Source organism: Oryctolagus cuniculus, chromosome 12 (genome assembly GCF_964237555.1).
Source record: "Oryctolagus cuniculus chromosome 12, mOryCun1.1, whole genome shotgun sequence".
NCBI lineage: Eukaryota > Metazoa > Chordata > Mammalia > Lagomorpha > Leporidae > Oryctolagus > Oryctolagus cuniculus.
This window is the reverse complement of record NC_091443.1, coordinates 72,458,022-72,473,262: the sequence shown is the minus strand read 5'-3', so window position 1 is coordinate 72,473,262 and position 15,241 is coordinate 72,458,022.

The following is a 15,241-nucleotide window of genomic DNA, read 5'->3' as shown; positions in this document are numbered from 1 at the left end:
TGTACTGATGAATGAAAAGAACCTACATCTGTATTTTGGTACATGTAAGTGTTACACAAATATTGACTAACACGATTACTTTCTTGAATGTTCTGAATTGTGATCTATGTAGCTTTTCTGTTTCTTACTCAAGTATCAAAATCATGTGTTTACCCAGAAGAGTATTTGCTTCATCTTGGTTTACAAATGCACTGAGGATATAGTTGTTCATAGTATTATTTTAGTTGTTATTTTATAATTGTTTGCTCTAATATAAATTCTACCCCTTCATTCTGATTTTTCTTTTTATTTTTTTGCTGATTAGCTTTACTAAAAATTTATGAATCTTACTGAATTCCAAAAAATCATATGGTTTCATTATCACTTGATCTTAGCCAAAAGGCCGAGAAGCAATTATGGTTTCATTATCTATTCTGTTCTTGGATTTCTAATTTTCAAGGCTATTCTTTTATATAATGTGTATATATGTGTATTCCCAATCAGGAATTTTTTTAGTTTGCCTTTTATTCAATTGAACATTCTATCACATTGTCATTAAAGAATATAGTCTATAAAAAAAATAGTGCAGGGATTATGAGAGTAGAATCTTGCAAAGTCAAAGAGATAACATGGTTGGGTGTTTTGCTTGCTTATTTTTGTAGTATATGCTGTTGTTTTATCTTGCCTATACATTACCTCTATCCAAATAAGATCTTCAGTGAGTTTGGCAAATGGAGTGAAGAAATTGAGATAGTGACCTCACTTGAACCTGAAAAATCCAGAATGGGAGGAAATGGTTAATGGTATTTACTACTCACTAACCCCAGCAAATAGAATGATCCACACTAATATTTAGCCATGGTAGGGTCTGCCAGATTCAGCAAATAAAATTTTGGGATGCCCCACAAAATGTGAGTTTCAGATGAACAATGAATATTTTTAGTATAGGTTTACCTCATACAATATTTAACATATATTAAAAAGTGATTTTTTATTTATCTGAAATTCACATTTTTATGGGATACCCTGTATTCTGCCTGCCAGTCTTGTGAAGTAGAACACTGTTTTAGAAAGATTTTATAAAGATTTATTTATTTATTTATTTATTTATTTATTTGAAATGCAGATTTATAGATAGAGAGGGAGAGAAAATAAGGGGGGGAGTGGGAGGAGAGATATCTTCTATCCACAGGTTCACTGGGTCTCCCAGGTGGGTAGCAAAGGCCCAGGTACTTGGGTCATCCTTTGCTGCCTTCCAAGTTGCATTAACAGGGAGCTAGAATGGAAGTAAAGTATCCACTTGAATGGGGGCTCATAGGGGATGCCAGCATCACAGGTGGCAACTTAACCCACTGCTCTCCATCACCAGCACCAACATTTCAATTTTTATTGTAGTATTTACTTCACATCATTGGAGAAATCAAATAATAGCAAATATTATAAGGGATCCCCATTGTGGACTCCCACTTACCAGAGGCAAACACTTTCAATATGTTTTGCTGTTTCTCCTGGCATCATTTACTTTCGTACTTCTAAGTTGCATGCACAAACTGCAACTGCCATTTTAGATATTATTTGTTATGTTGATTTCTGTATATAAAAAATTAAGGGGGCCGGCACTGTGGCACAGCTGTTTATGACCCCCTCTGCAGTACTGGTATCCCATATTGGTGCTGGTTCAAGTCCTGGCTGCTCCACTTCTGATCCACCTCCCTGCTAATGGCCTGGGAAAGCAGTGGAAGATGGCCCAAGTGCTTGGGCTCCTGCACCCACATGAGAGATCCAGATGAAACTCCTGTCTCCTGGCTCCTGGCTCCAGTCTGGCCCAGCCCTGACAATTGTGGCCATTTGGGGAGTGAACCAGTGGATGGAAGATCTCTTCTCTCTCTCTACATTTCTGACTTTCAAATAAATAAATAAATCTTAAAATGTTTTAAATATTTTTAGTTTGATTTTATATGCAGAGAACCAACTCCATGTTAAGCACTGATTTCAACAGTTTGCACCCCCCCCCCACACACAACATATAGAGTACAGTTTGAGAACAAGATTTGCAATTAATTCTCATAGTATATCTCATTAAGGATGGAGGTCCTACATGAGGAGTGAGTGCACAGTGACTTCTGTTGTTCCTTTAACAATTAACACTCTTATTTATGACATCAGTGATCACCTGAGGGAAACTGCATTCATTAAAATAAATCTTAAAAAATAAATATAGCTGTCCCTCTTGGGAACTGGGATCAGTGTTAAAAGTAAAACAAAAAAAAAGTTTTAAATATTAGGATATAGGTCTCTTACACCCGTATATACACATAATTTCTTTCTCTGACCTCTCACCCATTTTCTCAATATATTTAAAAAATACAGTCTTCTCCCGAAAAGAGAAATATTATATCATTTCCAACATATAAATATGGTTTACAGAAGAATCACATGTGTATTTTATTTTCTTCTTTGTATTACTTTTATTTTCCCTGGAGTTAATAATGCTTAATTTTTCAATATTCATTCTTCCATGTACTAACTCTTAATTTACTTCCAAAGTCTTCCAAACAATTCTATAATCTTTTAAAAGTCAAACACAACAGAAAATCATAAGTTCCATTTTATTTTTCCCATAAAGATAGTCTTTCTGAAAACATCAGTTCTCTTGTTTTGATCTAGACTAGTTCCTATGTAAGCTTGATTGCCAGGTGTTATGGGACTTCTCTCAAGTCCCCCTTATGCTGGTAGAGTATATTTCTAGTACTTTCGGGATGAAGGGCATATGGGTGGGATCCACAGACTCCTGTATACCCCAGAGTTATTGCCATTCATCAAAAAGTCTGCACTGATGATAATATTTTTAGAATTGAAAGAATTTTTTAAAATTACCCTTTATTTTACAATTGAGGAAACTGAGGCTGAAGAATTAAAGTAACTCTCATTATAGTTATGTATTTATGAAAAATATAAGAAATTATTCTTGAAAAGAATACAGAAAAATCCACTCTACTGAACTTTGGTAGAAGCTTGTAATGCCCTAAACTATTAGGTTAAACAAGCAGAGGTGAGAAAGAGGATAAGCACAGATATCTCCATATTAAGGTAATTTGTTCCAACCTGCTAGTACAGGACATTCTCTTATCAATCCTGAAATGAATGTATTTACTGTTCATTGTCATTATTCACTTTCTTTCATTGATTAGTAATGAAAGAGAAATAGTAGAGCTTAGGATTTCTGGTGGCAACATCCATCTCTTTGAAATCAATTATAAGAGATAAAAATAAAAATAAATATCATTTTCTTTGAGAACTTACAACTCAAAGAGATAACAAAATTGTTCTCTTTTAAAGTCTTTTACACCTAACCAGTTTGATTCAACTAAAACCGTGATGTCTCTCAACATCAAGAACCTTTCAGTAAAATAGGACAAGGTACCACTGAGCATCTCTTCATTTTTAAGAAGAAAAGCCCAGCCTTATACAACAATAAAATGGTCTCTATCACATGTAAGGACCATAGAATAATAAAAATTTTGCTTCTATTGAGTATAATGAAAATAATGTTGGACAGGATAGTGCCTTTGTAATCCTTCAAATTGGACCATGGGCTGGGCTTGGGTATGGAACTAGAGATTTTACCATAAGGTAACAAAAGGATTTTCACAATTAATCAATAACATCAAATTTGAATACCAAAGAAATCTGAAAATTGTCTAGTACAACAACCATCCTTGTTTCAGAAGACTCTGCAATGGCTTGCACCTAGCTAATTAAAATAGACCCTGCTTTAGCATTGTTAATTTTCGCCTGCCCTGTTATGAAATCATCTCATCAATTCTTGAAGTGTTCCTGCATCTAGAATTTTCCTAGCTTCTGAAATCATGTGTTGAATCATTTGTAACCTGTTGAGAGCTACTGTGATCTTTCTTTAAGCTTAAAAAGAAATAACTCCAACCTGATGACTTCATCCTCAGGCAATCCTAGAAAAGAAGAAAGCTTAGAAGTAGAGAGAAGAAAGGCAGTTTGTTTTCTCCTGAGGTCTGAAACCATAATGGCATGTTAATTGAATCTGAATTTCTTGTTAACAGCTATTTCATTGGAACATTTTTGGGAACTGTATTAAGTTAATTATTTATAGGAAAGCAGGTGTTTTCTCATGTTTTTGTATGCACTATCCATTTTCCCTTTTTCTCTCTGAATAATTCATTCTCACAATATGCTTCTGACTTTTTACTTTGTAAATCTCCTTTATATTTAACAAATATTTGTTGAAAAATGTGATAAATACTTGAAGATGTTAGTTCCCCCTTCACTAAATGCTATTGGTGGCTTTATCAATAATAATTTAAGTCATAGAATAAACATTGCTGATCTGAGAGATGCTCATATAACTATGGTCTTTGCATTTGCACTTTATTTTAAATTCTATTACATAAAACAAAGTCTATGGTCCATGGGTGGGAAATAAATGGCCTGCGGGCAGTATAATGCTTGTGAAATCTTTTGGCCTGGCCCTGCTAAGGCACCTGCAGGTGGAACTCAGAATTAAATAAATCTACAGCAGGTTAATTTTTAAGCTGATAATTTTGTATGATCTGCAATGATGTTATCCAAATGCCTATATTTTCAAAAACTAAGAAAAATGCCTTTTATATTTACTTTTATTTTAAAGCAAATCTTGGGATCTTCAGTTCTCTGTAGATGAGAAGGAAGTTGAGAGAGACAGAAAAGTATGTCAAGTGACATGTAACCAGTCTAGAAGTTTCTGCTGCACAGGACTATCCATTGGTGAATAGTCTAAACTCTCTTAGAAGGTTTCAATCCCTCTGTACCCTGTGGAGAAACAGTGAGAAAACTAGTCCTAGGACTAGTCTTGGGGTCGGGAGAGAGAAGAGCAATACCATGAAGCTTCGCAGAAAGACTGTCCTTGTCCTTAGTCTCTTTCATCAGCCAGTCAAGCAAAGGAGCTGGCAGAAGGCCTTCAACAGACAAATTAATCAGGCTCTCTTAACAGGTGAGATACCCATGCTCATAATTTAAAACAATACCATGTGGGCAAGAAAGTAAAACTAAGAGTAACTGTGTGTGGTTCTTTGAACTGTAAAGAGTGAGAGTAGTCAATCTTTGAGGTCAGTGATGACTTGGTAGCCTCCTGTTAATTACCTTGGGAGAGTATCTTGGGCTTCTGAAGTTAAATGCTCCTCTGGAGCATATTTGGTCTGATTTACTGAGATATAAAGGATATTGTAAGTGCAAATTTTTCAACAAAGGGACTTCAAAAATTCATGGAAAATCAAATTAAATGATTTGTTTATTTTGGAGCAAAAAATTTGAACTCAATGTATATTATTTTCATAGTATGCATTTCAATGAACTTCTGAAGACACCTGTTTTGTTCCCTCCCCCATATAAGTTTGCCATTAATACCACACGTCTTCCAGAGCTTCCTAGTCTGAAGAAAAGCAAAGAGAGTCCCTTTATTGTTTTAGAAACCATCCTTTAAGAGTTCACTGACCACTAACTGTGACTAGCATAATACTGACAGCCAGTAAAGTCCCAGTGAAGTTTATTTTATCCCCATTATTAATATTTCAGTGATTCTTAAGATCCACAGTGACTCACTCACTTGTATTTTTATTTCCATGACCTCAACTAAGGAATTAAAAGTAATTATGCATTCTTTGGGAGGCTGTTGAAGTTCTTCTTCTGGAATCATCTTATAGACTGAAATTTCTTAGATTGCTGTGTCATCCTGAAAAATAAATAATATGTGATTATAGTCTAGCATTTTTACAAAACTAACAGCTAGACATACTGCTGTTCCATTTGTTTGATTTTAGTATCAACAACAAAATGTCAGAAAATTCTGTCAAAGATATAAAACATGTTCTCACTGACTATGTGCTACCTTATACCTCTATTTCATAATTTTCAATAGTAGAGAATACATTTTATGCCCTTTTGTATGGTTTACAAGCAGTCTAACTTAGTGTAGTTAAGTCCAGATGAAGTTTCTTACGGAAAACATTTTTCTAATCAACTGTCTTGTTCTAGGCTAGAATAAAAGGAATATGAAGTTACTATGAAAGAAAGTTATGAACAGCAGGCTGAACAAAACTCTCTTCCATTCATAGCATTATTCACAACAGCTAAGATATGGAAACAATCTAAATGTCACTGATAGATGAATGGATACAGAAAATGTAAGTGAGTGAGCATGTGTGTCTGTGTGTAGTACAGCCTTTAACAACTTTTTGAAAAAATTTGCCCAAAACAGATGGACCTGGAAGAACTTATGTTACATGAAATAAACTAACACAAAGAAAACTATTGCCCAATGTTGCTTACATGTGGAATATTTTTTATTTTATTTTTTAATTTTTATTTTTTGACAGGCAGAGTGGACAGTGAGAGAGAGAGGCAGAGAGAAAGGTCTTCCTTTTCCATTGGTTCACCCCGCAATGGCCGCTGTGGCTGGTGCGCTGCAGCTGGCGCACCACGCTGATCCGAAGGCAGGAGCCAGGTGCTTCTCCTGGTCTCCCATGGGGTGCAGGGCCCAAGCACCTGGGCCATCCTCCACTGCCCTCCAGGGCCACAGCAGAGAGCTGGACTGGAAGAGGAGCAACCGGGACAGGATCTGGCACCCCGACCGGGACTAGAACCCAGTATGCCAGCGCTGCAGGTGGAGGATTAGCCTATTGAGCCACGGCGCCGGCCGCTTACATGTGGAATATTTTAAAAGGAGCCCAAATACATAGATAGAAAATGAAATAATGATTACCATGGGCAGTAGGGGAAAAGAAATTAGAGATCTAGGTTAAAGGAAACAAAATAGCAGATATGTTAGATGAACAAGTTTAGAGACCTAACGCGCAACTTAAGGACTGAAGTTAATAGAATTGTTTTGTACTAGGGATTTTTGTTAAGCAGATTTTAAGTGCTCTTATAACACAAAAAATTATTTTTGATATTATAGATACATTACTCTGCTACACTATAGTAAGCATTTTACTATGTACATAAAGGTACTTCAAAAATTCATAGAAATACATATCATGAAAAAATATGGATTTCAAAAGATTTTGCACCATAATAAACTTACCCTGTAATTTCATCTTTCATTAACTTAAACTACCCCCATATGTATCTCATAATGTTATGCTGAAAACCTCAAATATACACAATAAAATTTATTTAAAAAATATGTTCATATTAAAAGAAGCACTCAAGAAACTCAAGTTTAGTTGAAGTCACAGAGTATCAATATAAGCCAACTTAATATTCTCATATTATCAAAAGTTCAAACCCTAGATTCAAATATTAACTATTTCTAAGAAATGACTCTTAATGTGGGTGCTCAGCCTACTGTCAATCCTCCCAGCCAGGCTCAAAGTCAGTGGGTAATGTGGATTTTTGCCTCTACTAGAATCTCTGTATCACATGAGGACACAAGAGCCACTGCCAAATGTTGTCGTCTCCCCAGTGCTATCACCAGTATTGCTGAGAAGATGGTGTCCTGTCTTAGCCAGTTGCTGTGCATTTGTACAAGGGCTTCTGCAGCTGCTACTTAGGCCCAGAATGGCGCCCACCCTCTCTCAGCCTGGCACCAGGCATTGTTGTGGGGAGGATGGGGTGAGAGAAACGCGCCCCTTTTTCTTCCATTAGGTCCATAGGCACCAGATAGCCCCTAGGGTACCGCATCTACAACCAACTTATTTTTAACAAAGGAGCTAAAATCAATCCCAGGAGCAAGGACAGTCTCTTCAAAACACAGTGCTTGAAAACTGGATCCCCACATGCAGAATTAAGAAACTAGAACTATATCTTATACCTTACACAAAAGCCCACTCAAAATGGATCAAAGACCTAAATCTATGACCTGATACCATCTAATTATTAGAGAACAGTGGGAAAATGTTGCACAACATTGGATAGAAAAACATTTCTTGGAAAAACCCTGAAAAACAGGCAATCAAAATCAAAATTGACAAATGGGTTTACGTTAAACAGAGAAGCTTCTGTACTGTCAAAGAAACACTCAGCAAAGTTAAGAGGCAACCAATAGAATGGGAGAAAATATTTGCAAACTTTGCAAATGATAAGGAGTTAATAACCAGAATCTACAAAGAGCTGAAGAGATTCAACAATAAAGCAAACAATCTAGCTAATAAATGGGAAAAGACTTGAACAGGCATTTTTCAAGAGAGGAAATTCAAATGGCCTATAGACACTTGAAAAAATGCTCAGGATCACTAGCCATCAGGGAATTGCAAATCAAAACTACAATCAGGTTTCACTTCACCCCTGTTAGAATGGCTCTCACAAAGAAATCAACAAACAACAACTGCTGGAGAAGATGTGGTGAAAAAGGTACTCTAATCTACTATTGGTGGGAATGAGAACTGGTCCAGCCACTGTGGAAGACAGTATGGAGATACCTCACAAATCTGAATATAGACCTACCGTTCTACCCAGCCATCCCACTCCTGGAAATTTATTCAAAGCAAAAGAAATCAGCATATGAAAAACTTATTTGCACTCCCATGATCACTGCAGCTCAATTCACAATAGCTAAAATATGGAATCAACCCAGATGTCCATCAACTAATGACTGGATAAAGAAATTATGGTATATTTACACCCTGGAGTATTAAACAAGGGTAAAAAAAATGAAATTGTGTCTTTTGCAACAAAGTGGATGCAACTGGAAATCATTATATTTAGTGAAATAAGAAAAGTCCCAAAAGACAGATATCATGTTTTCCATGGTCTGTGGTAACTAATAGAGTGCCTAAAGGGTAATGTTTTGGAGTGAAATGGACATTTTGAGATATGATGATTGTTTACAACTCTTGTCTCTTCAGTTGAGGAAGGGTTTTTTCTTCATATTATTTGTTGAACTTTTTACTTTGTGTATGACTAACCATGAATATTAAGTAAACTGAAAATAGATCTTTGTAAACATTAAGAGTGGGAATAGGAGAGTGAGGAGGAAGAAGGGTTGGAGTGTTGGTGTAAGGGAGGGTTGAGTGGGAAGTATCACTATGTTCATAATGTATATATGAAATACAGGAAACTTGTATAACTTAAATAAAATTGAAAAAAAAAAAGAAAACACTCTCCATCTCCCTTCACCCACAGGTGAGTACAGAAAGACAGTTTTGGATTTTTTGCGGGCGTGCTTGTTTTTCTGTTCTTGGTATTCCTTATCTAGGGCACAATACATTCTAAGTTCCTCCTCCCACTACCTCCTTGGGGTGAGTCACCAAGCTGGAATTACAGAAGCAGGCCTTTAATAGAGTAATTTAGGAAGAAAAGGAATTTATTAGCATAAGGGCATGTAAGAATTATGTTCTTCTTGATGCGAGTCACTTTTAGCAATATGAAAAGTCTAATAGTTCTGAAGATGCTTGATCCCAGTGGTTAATCTATGGGGAAAGGAAAGAATATGAGTCTGCCTGAGTAATTCCCAACTCGAGACACTGTTAGCTCACATGCATCCATGCAGGAGGAAATCCCACGGAGACAGTTCCCGGGGAACTGAGGACAAAGGCTGAGGAAAGTAAACAAGTTTCCTAATGTTGCAGAGACTGATGCATCTAAACAGGTGTGAAGAGAGCGGTTCTTCATAGAGAAGGGATTCCAGTATCTAGAAGAGGGGATACCACATAGAGATTAGAATGTAGGCCTATTTCACCAGAAGAGCTTCTGGGAGACAGAAAATAGAGAGGATCAGTCACTCATCATTACACACACGGTTGATGTACAATGTAATACTTTATCCATTTTAGTATTTTTTTGTTCTAGTACCATTGGTTGAACTCTGTAATTAACACACAATTATTCTTAGGTGTTTAAATTTTAACTGAAAAGTGATCCCTGTTAGGAATTTGGAAAACATTATGCTGAGTGAAATAAGCCAATCCCAAAGGGACAAATACTTGTTCCCCTTGATAGGTGACAACTAACTGAGCACCAAAAAGGAAACCTGTTAAAGTGAAATGAACACTATGAGAAACGGTGACTTGATCAGCCCTCACCCTGACTGTTGATGAGCAACTTGATATGTTATCCCTCTTAGTATTTTTTTTGTTTGTTCTACTTAATATTTTGGTTGAATACTGTAATCAATACACAATTCTTTTTGAGTGCTGAAACTTAACTGAAAAATGATTGCTGTTAAATATAAGAGTGGGAATAAGAGAGGGAAGAGATGTGCAATTCGGGACATGCTCAAGCTGACTTACCTCAAACAGTAGAGTTAGAAACATACCAGGGGATTCCAATTCAATCCCATCAAGGTGGCATGTACCAATGCCATCTCACCAGTCCCAGTGATCAATTTCTGTTCACAATGGATCATAATGATAGGACTAAGAGCCAAAGGGAGCACATAAACAAGAATAGTGTCTGCAAATACTAGCTGATAGAATCAAAAAGGGAGAGAATGATCCAACATGGGAAGTGAGATACACAGCAGACCCATAGAATGGCAGATGTCCTAAACAGCACTCTGGCCTCAGACTCAGCCCTTAAGGCATGCAGATCCAGCTGAAAAGCCCATGAGAGTATTTCAGGCATGGAAAGCCAAGGCACTCTGGGGGGAAAAAAAAAAACTAAATGAAAAATCTCCACGAGTGAGATCCCAGTGGAAAGAATGGGTCATCAAAGAAGGAGGTACCTTTCTCTGAAGGGAGGAGAGAACTTCCACTTTGACCATGGCCTTGTCTAAATATGATCAGAGTCAGTGAACTCAGGGGGCTTCCATAGCCTTGGCAGCTCATGACAAGAGCCTAGGGTGATTATTGATGCCATAAACAAGAGTGTCCATTTGTTAAGTCAACAACAGGAGTCACTGTGCACTTACTCCTCATGTAGGATCTTTGTCCTTAGTGTGCTGTACATTAAGATTTAATGCTATAACTAGTACTCAAACAGTATTTTTCACCTTATGTTTCTGTGTGGGAGCAAACTGTTGAAATCTTTATTTAATGTATGCTAAACTGATCTTCTGTATATAAAGAGAATCGAACATGAATCTTGATGTGAATGGAAGGGGAGAGGGAGTGGGAAAGGGGAGGGTTGCGGGTGGGAGGGACATTATGGGGGGGATGCCATTGTAATCCATAAGCTGTACTTTGGAAATTTATATTCATTAAATAAAAGTTAAAAATATATATATATAAACAAAAAAACACAAAAAAAAACCAGGACCCCACTAAAAAAAAAAAAAAAAAATGTTACATGGGGCCGGTACTGTGGCATAGCAGGTAAAGCCACTGCCTGCAGTGCCGGCATCCCATGTGGGCGCTGGTTCAAGTCCCTGCTGCTCCACTTACTATCCAGTTCTCTGCTGTGGCCTGGGAAAGCAGTAGAAGATGGCCCAAGTTCATGGGTTCCTGTACCTGCTTGGGAAACCTGAAAGGAGCTCCTGGCTCTTGGCTTTGGCTTGGCGCAGCTCTGTCGCCACCATTTGGGGAGCAAACCAACAGATGGAAGACTTTCTCTCTCTGACTTTGCCTCTGCCTCTCTGTAACTCTTCCTTTCAAATAAATAAATAAATAAATAAAGAGTATGTTACATAATTCTATGCTGACAATGAAAGACGATGTAATATACCCATATTAACTTAAGAAATTAAAAACACTTAAAAATCTTCCAATTGAGATAACTGAAAACCTAAATAGTTTTATTAGTGAATTCTACTAACCATTTAAAGAATAGCATAAATGTATTTTCAGAAAAAGGGAATAATCAGATGCCTTCCAACTCATTTTATTTTATTTTTTTTTTAAACTTTTATTTAATGCATATAAATTTCCAAAGTACGACTTATGGATTACAATGGCTTTCCCCCCGTACCGTCCCTCCCACCCACAACCCTCCCCTTTCCCACTCCCTCTCCCCTTCCATTCACATCAAGATTCATTTTCGATTATCTTAATATACAGAAGATCAGCTTAGTATACATTAAGTATGGATTTCAACAGTTTGCTCCCACACAGAAACATAAAGTGAAAAATAATAGATGATTTTTTAAAATGATGATGAAATCAGAGCAGACCTATTGTCATGTTTAATCCCAGTGAGAGTCAAGTTGGGAATTGATAATTTCTTTTTTTTTTTTTTTCTTTTTTTTTTTTACAGAGGATCAGTTTAGTATGCATTAAGTAAGGATTTCAACAGTTTGCACCCCCATAGAAACACAAAGTGAAATATATTGTTTGAGTACTCGTTATAGCATTAAATCTCAATGTACAGCACATTAAGGATAGAGATCCTACATGAGGAGTAAGTGCACAGTGACTCCTGTTGTTGACTTTACCAATTGACACTCCTGTCTATGGCATCAGTAATCTCCCTATGCTCCAGTCATGAGTTTCCAAGGCTATGGAAGCCCTCTGAGTTCTCTGATTCTTATCTTGTTTAGACAAGCTCATAGTCAAAGTGGAGGTTCTCTCCTCCCTTCAGAGAAAGGTACCTCCTTCTTTGATGGCCTGTTCTTTCCACTGGGATCTCACTCGCAGAGATCTTTTGCCAGAGTGTCTTGGCTTTCCATGCCTGAAATACTCTCATGAGCTTTTCAGCCAGCTCCGAATGCCTTTAGGGCTGATTCTGAGGCCAGAGTGCTATTTAGGACATCTGCCATTCTATGAGTCTGCTGAGATTCTCACTTCCCATGTTGGATCACTCTCCCCTTTATTTACTCCATCAGTTAGCATTAGCAGGTACTAGACTTGTCTATGTGCTCCCTTTGACTCCCAGTCCCTTCACCATGACCAACTGTGAACTGAAACTGATCACCTGGAACAGTGAGATGGCATTGGTACATGCCACCTCGATGGGATTGAATTGGAATCCCCTGGTATGCTTCCAACTCCACCACTTGGGGCAAGTCAGCCTGAGCATGTCCCAAATTATACATCTCTTCCCTCTCCCATTCCCACCACCATGTTCAACAGGGATCACATTTCAGTTAATTTTCAACACTTAAGAATAACTGTGCATCAATTACAGATCTAAACCAGTCATATTAAGTAGAACAGATAAAAAAAACTACTAAGAGGGATAATGTATTTAGTTGTTCATTAACAGTCAGGGCTATGCTGATCAAGCCACCATTTCCCATAGTGTCCACCTCACTCCAACAGGTTTCCCTCTTGGTGTTCAGTCAGTCGTCACCGATCAGGGAGAACATATGGTATTTGTCCCTTTGGGACTGGCTTATTTCACTCAGCATGATGTGTTCCAGATTCCTCCATTTTGTTGCAAATGACTGGACTTCGTTGTTTCTTACTGCGGTATAGTATTCTAAAGAGTACATATCCCATAATTTCTTTATCCAGTCTATCGTTGATGGGCATTTAGGTTGGTTCCAGGTCTTAGCTATTGTGAATTGAGCTGCAATAAACATTAGGGTGCAGACCTCTTTTTTGTTTGCCAATTTAAATTCCTTTGGGTAAATTCCAAGGAGTGGGATGGCTGGGTCGAACGGTAGGGTTATCTTCAGGTTTCTGAGGAATCTCCAGACTGACTTCCATAGTGGCTTGACCAGTTTGCATTCCCACCAACAGTGGGTTAGTGTCCCTTTTTCCCCACATCCTCGCCAGCATCTGTTGTTGGTAGATTTCTGCATGTGAGCCATTCTAACCGGGGTGAGGTGAAACCTCATTGTGGTTTTGATTTGCATTTCCCTGATTGCTAATGACCTTGAACATTTTTTCATGTGCCTGTTGGCCATTTGGATTTCCTCTTTTGAAAAATGTCTATTGAGGTCCTTGGCCCATCTCTTAAGTGGGTTGTTGGTTTTGTTTTTGTGGAGTTTCTTGATCTCTTTGTAGATTCTGGTTATTAACCCTTTGTCTGTTGCATAGTTTTCAAATATTTTTTCCCATTCTGTCGGTTGTCTCTTCACTCTCCTGACTGTTTCTTTTGCAGTACAGAAACTTCTCAATTTGATGCAATCCCAATAGTTGATTTTGGCTTTGACTGCCTGTGCCTCCCGGGTCTTTTCCAGAAATTCTTTGCCTGTGCAAATATCTTGAAGGGTTTCTCCAATGTTCTCTAGTAACTTGATGGTGTCAGGTCGTAGATTTAGGTCTTTAATCCATGTGGAGTGGATTTTTGTGTAAGGTGTAAGGTAGGGGTCTTGCTTCATGATTCTGCACGTGGAAATCCAATTTTCCCAGCACCATTTATTGAATAGACTGTCCTTGCTCCAGGAATTAGTTTTAGATCCTTGATCAAATATAAGTTGGCTGTAGATGTTTGGGTTGATTTCTGGTGTTTCAATTCTGTTCCATTGGTCTATCCATCTGTTTCTGTACCAGTACCATGCTGTTTTAATTACAACTGCCCTGTAGTATGTCCTGAAATCTGGTATTGTGATGCCTCCGGCTTTGTTTTTGTTGTACAAGATTGCTTTAGCTATTCGAGGTCTCTTGTGCCTCCATATAAATTTCAGCACCATTTTTTCCAGATCTGAGAAGAAGGTCTTCGGTATCTTGATTGGTATTGCATTGAATCTGTAAATTGCTTTTGGGAGAATGGACATTTTGATGATATTGATTCTTCCAATCCATGAGCATGGAAGATTTTTCCATTTCTTGGTATCCTCTTCTATTTCTTTCTTTAAGGTTTTGTAATTTTCATCGTAGAGATCTTTAACGTCTTTGGTTAAGTTTATTCCAAGATATTTGATTGTTTTTGTAGCTATTGTGAATGGGATTGATCTTAGAAGTTCTTCCTCAGCCATGGCATTGTCTGTGTATACAAAGGCTGTTTATTTTTGTGCATTGATTTTATACCCTGCTACTTTGCCAAACTCTTCTATGAGTTCCAATAGTCTCTTAGTAGAGTTCTTTGGGTCCTCTAAATAAAGAATCATGTCATCTGCAAAGAGGGATAGTTTGAGCTCTTCCTTCCCAATTTGTATCCCTTTAATTTCTTTTTCTTGCCTAATAGCTCTGGCTAGAACCTCCAGAACTATATTGAATAGCAGTGGTGAGAGTGGGCATCCCTGTCTGGTTCCAGAACTCAGTGGAAATGCTTCCAACTTTTCCCCATTCAATAGGATGTTGGCTGTGGGTTTTTCATAGATTGCTTTGATTGTATTGAGGAATGTTCCTTCCAAACCCAGTTTGCTTAGAGTTTTCATCATGAACGGGTGTTGTATTTTATCAAATGCTTTCTCGGCATCTATTGAGATAATCATATGGTTTTTCTTCTGCAGTCTATTAATGTGGTGTATCACATTGATTGTCTTGCGCACATT